At 37.0% G+C, this 13420-nt stretch overlaps 1 pseudogene across 1 annotated transcript; it reads right to left on the bottom strand.

The window, feature by feature from the left end:
- Positions 1-6102: 6102 nt before the first annotated feature.
- Positions 6103-7346, bottom strand: LOC110808151 (ethylene-responsive transcription factor RAP2-3-like; annotated as a pseudogene). Its single transcript, XR_015819346.1, has 2 exons — positions 6991-7346; positions 6103-6925 (listed from the first exon to the last, which is right to left on the bottom strand). The product of XR_015819346.1 is annotated as an ethylene-responsive transcription factor RAP2-3-like (transcript).
- Positions 7347-13420: the final 6074 nt, after the last annotated feature.

Raw genomic sequence — 13420 nt, 5'->3', positions numbered from 1 at the left:
GTATTATTTATTTTGTGTAGTTACGGTTGAATTAGAAAACTGGAGGTTAAAGATAAACAAAAAATTGAGTGATTAAGTGAATGGATGAAACGGCAGCCTTACTGGATATCCTAAGAGATGGTGGACAGACTAGGTACATAGGGAACCCTACCGTGAATATTGTCTCATACTGGACGGGGTATCGAGACTTGGTAATTTGGCGCTCATACCGGACGGGGTATGAGGATGGTCCGTTTCACCCTCATACCGAACGGAGTATTGAGATTTAGTAATTTGGTGCTCATACCGGATGTGATATGGGGACGACCCGTTAATTGAGAATGTTAAAGGAAAGAGTTTACATGTAATGGGGACATCCATTTGGACCCCCATGGATACCAGTAGGCTGATGAAAAGGGACAGTTGTTGTTTTGATTAATTGAATATGAAATTATAATGTGTATGATACTGATTGCATATGAAATCATGATAAGTATTATGTTATTGTCTGTATACGTTGTTTTTGTAAATCTCGCTACGGTAAGTGGATGGTAAATGATTTTATTATTGATAAATGAATTTGCTTAATTAAGTACTCAATTAGTTGTTTTTCATTTTTCTACCAACCTTTATTTCTGTGTCGGTGAGTAGTGTGATATTCTTACTGGGATAATGTAGTTCATTCTTTATTTAAGTATTTCAGATCAAGAGGACTAGAATTCAGAGCCCGATCCATAAGAGGGCTGAAAGTAGAATGCCAATTTTATTTTATTTTCCGTTTATTTTCTTAATTTTTTGTATTTCTTTCAAAGGGATAATTCCCGTAGCACTATTTGGTACTTTAAGTTATTGTGTAAGGAATATAAACCCTAACTAATCATTTTGTTTCCACACTTAATTTGTGATTTATTTCATTTTGAATTTCGAGGTCGTTACACGACGTTTTCGGTAGGGTTCCCTATGTACCTAGTCTATCCACCATCGCATAGAATATCTAGTACGGCTACCATTCATTCATTCACTTAATCAAACAATTTTCTATTTACATTTAATTTTCAGTTTCATAATTTAACTGTAAATCACACAAGACAAGCAATACATGCATCAAGAGAACACAACTAAATCATCATACCAACTCCAGTGTATTATTACATATTTAAAACTGTAAGATCAATCAATCAGTTAAAACATGACAAACAGTAATAAATAACCAGTTCTGGCTTTATTAGTAACCTATAATTAATTATCAAAAATTTTAAATTATAAAAAATATTGTATTATTTATAATTAGACTTCAATTACATAACAGGAAATAAGGTGAGAGATTCTTATACGAAAAAGTGTCCGAAACACTGAACTTCCTACTGCGCCTACTAACGATCCCTAGATTTTCTGAATTTCTTTGCGGAGATTAAAACAAACTTTAAGTACCTAGAAATACCCTGAAAAAAACCCAAAATCGGTGTTAAAAATCTTTTTCGGTCAATTTTTAAATTTCAGCACCGTTGTGCTCCAGCGACGGCACCGCCACCCGCGGCGGCAATTTGCCTCAGACTGGCTGTTTTCGGCTGATTTATACTTATCCTTGTGAGAAAACACGTTAAGGAGATTCGGTTAGCAAAAAAAAGTAAAAAAAAAAACTTACCAACGATAGGATTTTTCGGTGCTGCTGCTCTGCTAGCTCACCTTCGCGGTTAAACATTTTTCTTCGGTCAACCTGTAAAAAACAGAATGGTGAATACAATGGTGAAAAATTTGCATGAAACGAGAATCGAAAAAGGGCTCATCGGAAGTGATTTTTAATTTTTTCCACAACAGCACTGCCCGACTTTACCTGCAGTTTTCGACTTATCCGCCAGTCTTTTTGCACCAATTTGACCATGGGGGTGTTTAAAATCAAATTTCGAGCGAATTGGAGAATTTTTACCTTTTTTGGCAGTTGGAAATGGCTCCAACGCGGCGACAGGCAGCAGTCGGCTCCCTTCTCTAGCGACTGGTTCTTCTTTTCTGGCGGGAGGCTGACGGCTAAGGTTAGGGTTCGATGTGAAGTGAGATATTTATATCTGTCTCCCTTAAATCTGAGTCATTCATCGTATTTGATATAAACCGTCCGATCGCGTTTAAAGATAAAATGAATCTGGACCGTTTATTGCGATTTTATCTGGACTGTACAATCGCGTTTAAGAGAAAATGAATATGGACTGTTCATTGCGTTTAATCGTGCCATACTACGCATCGTGCTCCAGTTCATCGAGGCTGCTGTCTGGGCAGCCCTACGTGGCTCATTTTTTCTAAATTTTGTTTTGACCTCCAATTTTCGATTATTCTTTCAAAAATACCATCCGAACCCAAATTTTCATCGTTTTTTTTTTCAAAATCTTTTTCAATTTCATCCACCATTTATTTTTTTTCTTAATTTTACATTAAATAAAAATTTATAAAATAAAAATTTATATTTTTATATATTAATTTTAATTTTTAAAATTAATTCCGGACTAAATTTTGAGTTCAGATATTATAGAAAAAAATAAGAAAAATGAAAGAAAATGTTTGATTGGAAAAAAGAAAAATTGATTTTTTTTTTTATTTTTCAAAAAAATTGAATAGCACTTAAAATTTTTACCGCATTAGAGACTTTTGACATAAGATAAAAAGTTAATAAATGAAATATTATAATGTATCTGAATTGATGAGATGTGATAATGGTGTTAATAGATAGTGATAAAAAATAAAACATATAAAAAACTAATTTCAATATTGTCTAAAAGTAAATGAATTAATTTGATATAAAATCAGAAACTAAATACAGTAAATAAAAATAAAAGAATTGTACAAGGGAGAAGAAATTATTCAAGTATTATATATATATATATATATATGTGTGTATGCGCATGGTTTTTTTATTTTTAAATGCTAAATTCAATTAAATTTCTTAATTGACCAATAATTATTAATTAAATGCTAAATTCATCACGTAACTCTATTAAAATATAATCAATTAAGGTTAATATTAATGAGATTTACTCAAAAAAATATAATTATTTATAATAAATTAGGACAATAAAAATTAAGTATACTAAAAAAAGTCATAAATCTCCTCCAAGCTCCTTTTTTTTTTTTTTTTCTCCTTAATAAAGTAGAAACTATCTCTTATATCAATTAAGAAATTTAAATACATCAACTAAAAGAATTTACACAAAATATATATTTTTTCGTATGAATCATGATAATTGGTGAACTGAATTAGTGCAACTTCGTTAGCATAATTAATTCAATAAATCGTAGACTTATTGAATTAATTATAATAAATGAAGTTTTCATTTATATAACTCTTTCTCTATATTAATAAGTTAAGATATTTATTAAATTAAATATTATAAATTAATATATTATTATAAAAATAACAAATTTTTTATTTTCATAAAATTCGACAAATTTTATTGTATGAATTAAGACATTAACTGTGACGCCCCGTTTTTTTTTTTCTCTTCTTTTCACGTTGGGCGTAATTAACAAAGAAACCAATTCCATAGTCAATCAGTCAAACACAAGAAAATACTATCACAATCCCTTATTCAATGATTAAGGTAAATCTACAATCATGCACAAGACATCGCACACAATACAACCGTACTCAATGTCTATACTACAATCAATTTACACATTCTATTCAGTCAAAAGAAATGAAAATCTTTATCCTGTTACTTTACACACTAGGTTCGGACGCCAACAATTTCGATCCGAACTCCGTCCCTACATCATCTGTAATGAGGAAAGAATGAGTTCATTTAACTCAGTACGGTACAAATCAAAATACAGGTGTAAGATGCAACAATATAAACCCTAAGTTCCTACCAACAGTTCACTAACGAACCCCAATCTCCCCCTTGTATCCCACAATCCCACCTACCCAGGGTTTCCGTCCCCCGACAGCACCCCAGGCGTGCCAGTGATACCACCCACCACAAAGATCGGCGACCATTAACCACCTATCGATCCCTATTGGGCCACGCACACATACTCTGATCATTTTCTCCCGTCACTGACATCGGCTACCATTAGCCACCTCTCGACCTATACCAGGCCACGCACACACACACTCTGATCATTCTCTCCTGTCACCAGCATCGGCGACCATTAGCCATCTCTCGACCTATACCAGGCCACGCACACACATACTCTGATCATTTTCTCCCGTCACCAGCATCGACGACCATTAACCACCTCTCGACCTATACCAGGCCACGCACACACATACTCTGATCATTTTCTCCCGTCACCAGCATCGGCGACCATTAACCACCTCTCGACCTATACCAGGCCACGCAACACACTCTGATCATTCTCTCCCGTCACCGACATCGGCGACCATTAGCCACCTCTCAACCTATACCAGGCCATGCACGCACACCATTTTCATTCACTTTCGCCACCAACATCGGCGACCCTCGTCCACCTATCGATCCCTATCGGCCACACACACACACGCTACTCATTCTCTCCCACTGCCCCTATTCGCCCACTACATGCGACATACTCTAAGTGTTCCTACTCACATCGTCTTTCCCCTGCCGCCACGACCTCTACTCACGCTGCCTACGCTTTCTCTCTCTTCCCCCCCCCCGGGTCCCACTCTCTCCCAAAGCTCCAGCAACCCCACTCCACTCCCTCAAGCACCTCACTCACCCCGCGGATCCTTTTCTTCCCCGGTGTTCACTCACTTCATTTCCCTATCTCTCCCTCGGACCACATCCTCGCCGCCACAACATCTTTCTCTCTCCTCCCGCGTTGCTCACACAACCCGTCCCCTCTCACACAGCTCACTAACCTCACACATCTTCCTCTCTCCTCTCGCGTTGCTCATACAACCCGCTCCCTCTCACACAGTTCACATACATCTTCCTCTCTCCCGGCCTCCACTCACTCCACACGCCTATCTCTCTCTCGGCCCACATCCTCACCGCCACAACATCTTTCTCTCTCTCCTCCCGCGTTGCTCACACAACCCGTTCTCTCTCACACAGCTCACTAACCTCACACATCTTCCTCTCTCCTCCTGCATTGCTCACACAACCTGCTCCCTCTCACACAGTTCACACACATCTTCCTCTCTCTTCTCGTGTTGCTCACACAACCCGCTCCCTCTCACACAGTTCACACACATCTTCCTCTCTCCTGGCCTCCACTCACTCCACACCCCTATCTCTCTCTCGGCCTCGCCCGTACCGTCACCTTCTTCCTCTCTCCTCCCGCAGTTCTCACGCGGCCAACTTTCTTCTACACGCCTTATTGCATACACTCACACTACACAGCCTCCTCCGTACATCGCTAATTCCGTAAGCAATCACAACGCACACCACACCTCCAAAATTTCCATACACATTTCAAATCTCAAATCAACACACGTATTTGAAATATGTTACCGTACCTCCCATTTCTATCTTCCTTCTTTCGGCCGATCGCGCTATCACCGTCTGCGGTCTCCTCTCTCTTCGCTCCGCTTCCTTTCTCTCTCCCCTTCTTCCTCTGTTCTTTCTCTTTTTTTTTTCTTTCTTTTTCTTTCCTTTTTCCTTCCTTCCCCCGCCCCCAACTTATATCACCCTAGTTTTCTCAAAACGGCGTCGTTTTTCCCCCTGCAAAACGACATTGTTTTTTTCTTTTTAAAACGACGTCATTTTCTCCCCTCTGCAAAACGACATCGTTTTCCTCCCCTCTCTCCTTTTTTTTTTTTTTAAAGTCATTACATTAACTGTTGCAATGCGTTAGTCTTCCACTACAACACGTTTAGAGTGGAATCTTACACCAGCGGGGAGCCGCATAGAGGAAAAATTAAACCAAAAAGTCAAACGAATTTTTGTATAATTATTTATAAAAACTATATTTATTATTTGAATAAATTTTATGTATTTTTTTGTTAGATTAAGTGTGTATGAAAATGGTTATAAAATTCTATTTGATTACAAATTTTAAATTGTGTTTTTCGTACTTATAAATAATTTTTAGTATTTTGTTTTAATATTTCTATTCAGTAACTAACTAAAAATTAAGGTATATTAATAAGAAATAAATTTAGTCTTTAATTTTCTCCTCTAAATTAAAAAAAAAAAAAATTTCATGTCCTTATTTCGTGATTATAAATTTTGATTTACGAAATCGATTGGTTTAGATTAATTTTGTATTTTTTTTCTAAATTTAGCCTCACAATTTTTTTGGAAGACCCGACAAACATTACATAACACAGACCACAAAGTCAGAAATGAAGAATTAGAAAGGAAGAAGAACTGAAAGCTGGCCGAAAACGCGTCGTTACGCTGCACTTGAAGCTGCAGGGGCATCGTCGAAGCTCCACAGATCACTCACCACGAATTTCCTGTGCAGTAGTATTCTGCTCCATAGGTTGTCCGTCGAGATTCGGAACCTGATAGAATTTCATGTAGTTCTCCCACGCCATAGCTCCTCTGACAATTTCTGCACCTCGTTTTATTTTCTCCTACTGCTTCCACCGTCTGCTCTTCTTCCTTCACCCTCACTCCGCCATAATCCGATCTGGACTCGATCCCAGTACCAGAGTTTTTCTCGCAACAATAAATGACTACTTTATTTGTCGTCGCATTAGCTCTTCGGTTTTGAGTCTGACACAGAGGAAGAGCCGGATTCCAGATAGCAGGTGGGTTGTGGTTGTAGTCTTGAGTTTGGGTTGATCAGCCGAACTCATCGTCTTCATTGGAGATATTGACTTCCGCCTTCTTGCCGCGGATCTTGCGGGCCTCTCTGTCGTAGGCTAGGGCTGCTTCCTCGGCAGTGTTGAAGGTACCCAGCGGAACACGGACTCCTCTCGTCGGGTCACGAATCTCCGCAGCCCATTTTCCCCATGGTCGTTGCCTGATCCCTCTGTAAAGATTCTTCCTCTGCCTCTTCGCCCTCTTCTCCATCTGCTTCTCATCACCTGTTTTGAAAAATTCCAGAGTCAGGACCTACAACCAAAAACAATGCAGGAAGAAATACGGGCGCCTGATGTCGGTAGAGTCCTCTTGAGGGAGACGGGTTCGTGGCGAGTTGGTTCCGGTCGATTAAGTTTCTTATCCGAGTCATTACAGTCGGAATTGGCAGGAGTGGAATTGGGCCAGTGCTCAACAGCGGTGATTCTCCGGCTACGAATACGACGAATAAAATCGGCGACAATAGCACCGCCACACATGTTCGGATGGAACTTGAATCGAAACAAATAATAATGTTAAATGAAGCAGATTGTACAGGATTTATGAAGAAGGTGCAGAAGAATACGAAAGGAGGGATTTAGGGAGGATAATTAAGGAGTTTGGAAATGAACAAGTGTGAAGTAATGAAGAGGGGAGAGGTTTTCATGGTGGGAGGGAAAAATGAGAAGGATAATTCACGTCGGGGAAGTTGCTTTGGAACTTTCTTAAAATTTGCCATTTTTGTTTTGTCTTTTATAAAATAAAATAAAAAAAGATTTTTACGGTAAACAATGTCATAAATTAAATAAACTTTTATTTAATAGATATTGAATTTCTTTTCCATTTACTTAAAAAAATATTTTATGTTATAACTACGAGATTTATTATAAAATTTTAATTATAACATATAAATGAATAATTGGTTGCTCATTAATTGAATATTATTCAAATTAAAAATAAATATGCACATTTTTTTTAATCCTCATACCTTTCTAAACATTCCACTCTTTTTTTTTTGCTACTTTATAATATATTATTAGGCCACGTTCAAAATAAATTTATAAATAATGTGAAATTAACATTTAAGTTTTAATAGAATAATGAAGACTTTCTCATATAAAATTTTATATAAATTCAAAAGTCATTATTTTTATGTCTTTTTCATATCTTTTACGCAACTGGCCACTTGATTTTCAACAACATGGATGCTGGAAAAGAAGATTTGGTAATTGTAGAACATTATATTCTTGTCTTCGGTTTTGGAATAAAATCAAAAGAAGTCTACGCTTAATAATCCAACTTTTAAGGTATTACAACAATAGAAAGTGACAGACGAAATTATTATTAGAAAAATGTTAATTAATTAAAATAAGTGTACTAGTTATTATTTAGAACTAGACGCATGTTCCTGTAAAAGTCTTAAAAAAATTTTAAAATAAATTTATAAATTAAATACGAAAACGAATAATATGTTAAGATTTATATTGTTTATACGGTAATTTATAATGCTCAATATAATTATAAAAATATTCATATTACAGTAACACATAAAAAAAGAAGTAAATAAATGATTTAAAACAAATAAATAAATCTCATAGGGTTGACCTCCACTAGCCATTGAAGAGATCCGAGAGGTAAACTAATCGCAACTTTCTTACTAATTGGGGTCTGGATCCTGATCATCTTGATATGAAATGATTAATGAAAAAGTAAATTACACTAACCCAATAAGAATATCACACTACTCACGGATATGAAAAACTGAAAATTTGTAAAAATAAAAAAATAACTATAGAGCCCTTACTTTAATTAAATATATTTAACTTTAAAACGTTTGTTTGATATTTAACGTTATGAATTTTTTAAAAATCAACGTATAAAGACTCATATCCATACCACTTTTCATTTTCAGGCACAAGTGAATAAGAAACAACAATTTTCTTTTCTTACTTGCTTATTGGTACCCTTGAGGGTCCATAGCGATGTCCTCTATACATGAACCCAATATCCAGTTTTAATAATTAACCAGTCGTCCCCATACTCCATCTGATAATGGGCGTAAAACATTCCATCGCCTCGATATCCTGTTCGGTATGAGAGTGAACTATATCTCCCAAACTCTTTCGGTAAGGGACTTTCCAGCCCCACTAGGCCGAGATAACATTCACGGTAGGGTCCCCTATGTACCAGGCATGTTTGCCCTTTCTCTAGATACCCAGTAAGTCTTTTACATAAAGATTTTCATCAATAAAACAACCAACAAATGCATATCAATATCTCATATTATATTTATAGATCAATTAGACGATATTTATACAAACGATATAGTTTATCATAACAAATAAACAAGTAACCATATAACCAAATAAACCGGATAAATCAAGAAGACCATAGAAAATTTATAAATTAAGAACATGGACGATATAATAACAAACAAGTAGGGTAGTACAGAAAAATAAATAAGAAATAGGACAATTGTGAACTAACCAGTTCCGACTCCACTAGTGACCTGTAATTAATTTTTTAAGATTTTTTAAATTTTCACAAAAACACAAGATTATACTTTGTTAAGCCTCAGTTTACTATAACAGAGAATAAAGTAAGGGATCCTTACCCGGATCGGTATTTCAAGATATCGCATTGCCTACTATACCTCCTAACGGGTCCCGAATTTTTTGAATTTTTCTTACGAAATCTAAAATACTCCTCACGTACTTAAAAATATCTCAAAAACCTAAAATTGATGTCTAGAACTCTTTTTGTCCAATTTTGGAGTTCCAGCAGAGCGGCATCGACGTGCTCAAGAGCTGGCTCTGCCGTCACGGCAGTGGTTTGCCACAGCCTGGCTAGTTTTGGCCAATTTTACACGAATCCCCATGAAAAATATGTTAAGAGACTTCGGTTGGCTAGAAATCACAAAAAAATCGAACCTATTGGTGGAGTGGAGGGGAGGGGGGGTCTTCGGGTGCGGCGACTCTACCGATTCTCCTTCGCAGTTGTGGTTCCTTCTTCGACTAACATGCACAAAAAAAGACGGTGAATAAAATAATTAAAAAATCGCGTGAACCAGGAAGTGGGAAGGTTCTTCTTCTCTAGCAGGGGTTGGCGGCTAGGGTTTGGGTTCACCTACGACACGAGGTATATATATATCCATCCCATGTCGATCTTAGCCGTTCATTTGCATTGATATGGAGCGAGGAGAGCCATCCGATCGTTGCCTATTTAGGTCGATTACATGACAAATATGGACCGTTCATCGCGATTAATCTTGTCCGTCTGATCACGCCTAAGGAGGGAATGAATTTGAGTCGTTCACACGCGTAGGATCGAGCTTGGGCCATTGAATCGCTGGGCACGTGGATCGCCCGTGTGGCCTCCCGCGTGGCGGCGACGTCAGTGTGTTTTAACACGCAACGTACTCTCATTTGTCGGGACTGCTGACTGGGCTGTCCTACGTGGTTAATTTTTTTTTTTTTGCACTTTGACCTCTTGTCTCTAATTTTTCTTTCAAAAACATCATCTGAACTCAAATTTTTACCCATTTTTTCTAAAATTATTTTCAATCTCGCCCCAAATTTATTTTTTCTAAAAAATTCAATAAAATAAAAATAACTTAAATTTAAAAAATATTATTATATAATTATTATATCATTAGTCTAATAAAAAATTATCTCGACCTGATTTTCGGGTCTGAGTATTACAGTTACTGTTTACGAGGATATTGAGTATATTTAGTATTTAATTTTTTTGAAATGTTAATTTTAATTTTAATGGGTAAAAATTAATCTAAACATATTCTAAAATAAAACTAGTAAAACAAAAAAGGAAAGAAAAAAAAATTAAACTCTTACTTTGTTTCATACTAAATAGGATAATATTGACAACAAAATTAGGAAAAAAATGTTTTAATAATTTAATAATTAGTTAATTAACATGTATTATAGCCACTAAACACTAGGATTGAGTAGTGGATTAAAAAACTAACAAAGCACATCATATCTATTTAACTCATGGGCAAATCAAATTTTAATTGACTTGGAGGAGAGGATGTTTGCTTTAATTTAAGGCAAACATGTGATTAATTCAATTATTTTTTAAAAAAAGTTTGTTCTTAAATTTTGTAATTTTAACACCCAAATTTAATTTTAATGTAATTTAAAATTAATTTATAAACATAATTTTTTGAATTTTTTAATTTTAATTTAGTGTAAAAATGAAGAAAATTTGATGGGGAATGAAATTGAAAACAGTTTTGGAAAAAAGGAGTGAAAATTTAGGTTATTGAGGTATTTTTGAAAGAAAAATCAGAAACTGGATGTCAAAATACAATTTAGAGAAGTTGTACCACGTGGAATGCCCGGTCAGCAACCCCGATGAACTAGGACGTGCCGCGTGGCAACAGACACTGACGCGGTGCCACGCGGGCGATCCACATGCCCATGATCGAACGACCCAGATTCGCCCCCCTGCGCACGGACAGCTCGGATGCATTCCTTCTCCAAACGTGATCGGACGGTCAGATTTAAATGTGATGGACGATATAGATATATTTTTTATTTAAACGCGATCGGACGGTTCAGATTGGATCGCGATGAACGATCCAGATTCACTCCCTATTTAATCGCAATCGAATGGTTCAGATTAAACGCGATGGACAACTAAGATAAAAAAGAGATGAGAATAAATAACTCATTTTACACCAAACCCTAACGCTAGCCGCCAAACCCGCCTCGCCGGAGAAGAAGATTTAGCTGCCGGGAAGGAGGCCATTGCCACCCGCCGCCGCGCCGAAGCCATTTTCGACCACCAAAAGAGGTAAAAAAGATTTTTTTACCTTGGAATTCAGTTTTAAACACTCCCATGGCCAAATCAGAGCAAAAAGACCGACGGATTGATCGAAAATCGCAGGTAAACCTCGGCGGCGCTGCTGCAGAGAATTTAACAAAACACCTCCGATGATGCCCTTCCTGATTCCCGTTTTGCGTAATTTTTCTACCATTATGATCATCATTTCCTTCTCTATAGGTTGATCGGAGTAAAACACCCAACTGCAACGTGAGCCAGAGGAGCCGCCGCACTTGAGAGCCTTGCCTTCAGTGAGTTTTAGTTTTTTTATGTTTTTTCGGTCAACCGATGCCCCTTAACGTGTTTTCTCACAGGAATTGATAAAAATAATGCTCTATTTTAATAAAATTTTAATTTTTTTATGAAAGTTCATATAAGCTTATTTTCAATCATTTTATAATAAAGCTAGATTTCTTAAAATTAAAAAAGTATTTAAAATTAAAAAAAGTATTTATCAATTAGTTCCATGCAAATAGTATTTATTTCATTTATATTATGGATTTGCGTACTCTTTTAGGAGTTAATTGTATGATGAAATTAAAATAACTCCAATATCTATTACCTTCCACGAATTAAAAGTAATATTGTATGGTCTACAAATGATATAGTAGTGAGGCTTACAATCCATTGAAGTGAAAAATGCTAGCTATGGTTCGTAGGACAATTTACTTGAAATTGGGATTGATTGATGACCTAATTTCACTAGGTTCATTTGTTTTCTTTTGTTCATTTGCATGATTTTTAGAAACTTTAATTTAGGTGTAACACCCAACCTTTCTTTTTTTTTATTAATTATTACTTTTTATATAAATATAATTATTATTTATATGATTTTAATTTAATTTATTTAATTTTAATTTGATTTAATAGAAATAATAATAATAATAATAAAAAGGGTAAAAAAATATTGGTTAGGGATTTAATTGAAAATAATTTTGGAAAAAAAGGGTGAAAATTTGGGTTCTGGGGGTATTTTTAAAAGAAAAATTAGAAACCGGGGGCCAAAATATAATTTAAAAAAGTTACGCTACGTCAGCTGCCCGGTCAGCAGCCCCGACCAACCAGGATGCGTTAGGTGACAGAGATGCTGATGCGGGAGGCCACGGAGGGGGGAGCCACGTGGGCGATCCGCGTGCGTGAGATTTAATGACTGAGATCTGTTCCCATGCGCACGGACGACCCAGATTGCATTGCGCACAGACGGTTTAGATTGAATCGCGCACGGACGACCCAGATTAAATTGCGATAAACGGTCCAGATTCACTCCCTATTTAATCGCGATCGGACTGTTCAGATTAAAAGTGATGGACGATCCAGATCAAAAGCGGATGGGTATAAATAACCCCATCCGCACCCAAATCCTAACCCTAGCCGCTAGAGTCCCTCACCGGAGAAGACAGCCCAGCCGCCGGAGAGTCGACCGCCGCCACTTGCCGTTGTACCAGAGCAATTTTCGACCGCCAAACGAGGTAAAAATTTCCCCCCATGCACAAAATTCAATTTTAAACACACCCATGGCCAAATCGGAGTGAAAGAATCGACTGATTTGCTGGAAAGTGCCGCCGCATGATGTTTCAGTTTTTGCCTCCGATGAGGCCCTTCCCGATTCCTGTTCGATGTAATTTTTCCATCGTTGTGACCACCGTTTCATTCTCTACAGGTTGACCGAAGCAAAACACCCAATCGCAATGTGAGCTGAAGGAGCCGACGCACTGGAAAGCCCCATCGCCGGTGAGTTTCGATTTTCTGTATTTTTCGGCCTACCGAGGGCCCTAAGTGTATTTTCTCGCATGAACCGGTGCAAGTTCGGCTGAATTTGGCCGAAAACGACCGAAAATAGCCAACCCAAGGCGGATCACCGCCGCGGGCGGCGGCACCATTAACAGAGCACAGCGGCT

The sequence above is a fragment of the Carica papaya genome, chromosome 5 (genome assembly GCF_054855325.1).
Source record: "Carica papaya isolate Zhongbai chromosome 5, ASM5485532v1, whole genome shotgun sequence".
NCBI lineage: Eukaryota > Viridiplantae > Streptophyta > Magnoliopsida > Brassicales > Caricaceae > Carica > Carica papaya.
This window is presented reverse-complemented; position numbering and strand designations above follow the sequence as displayed.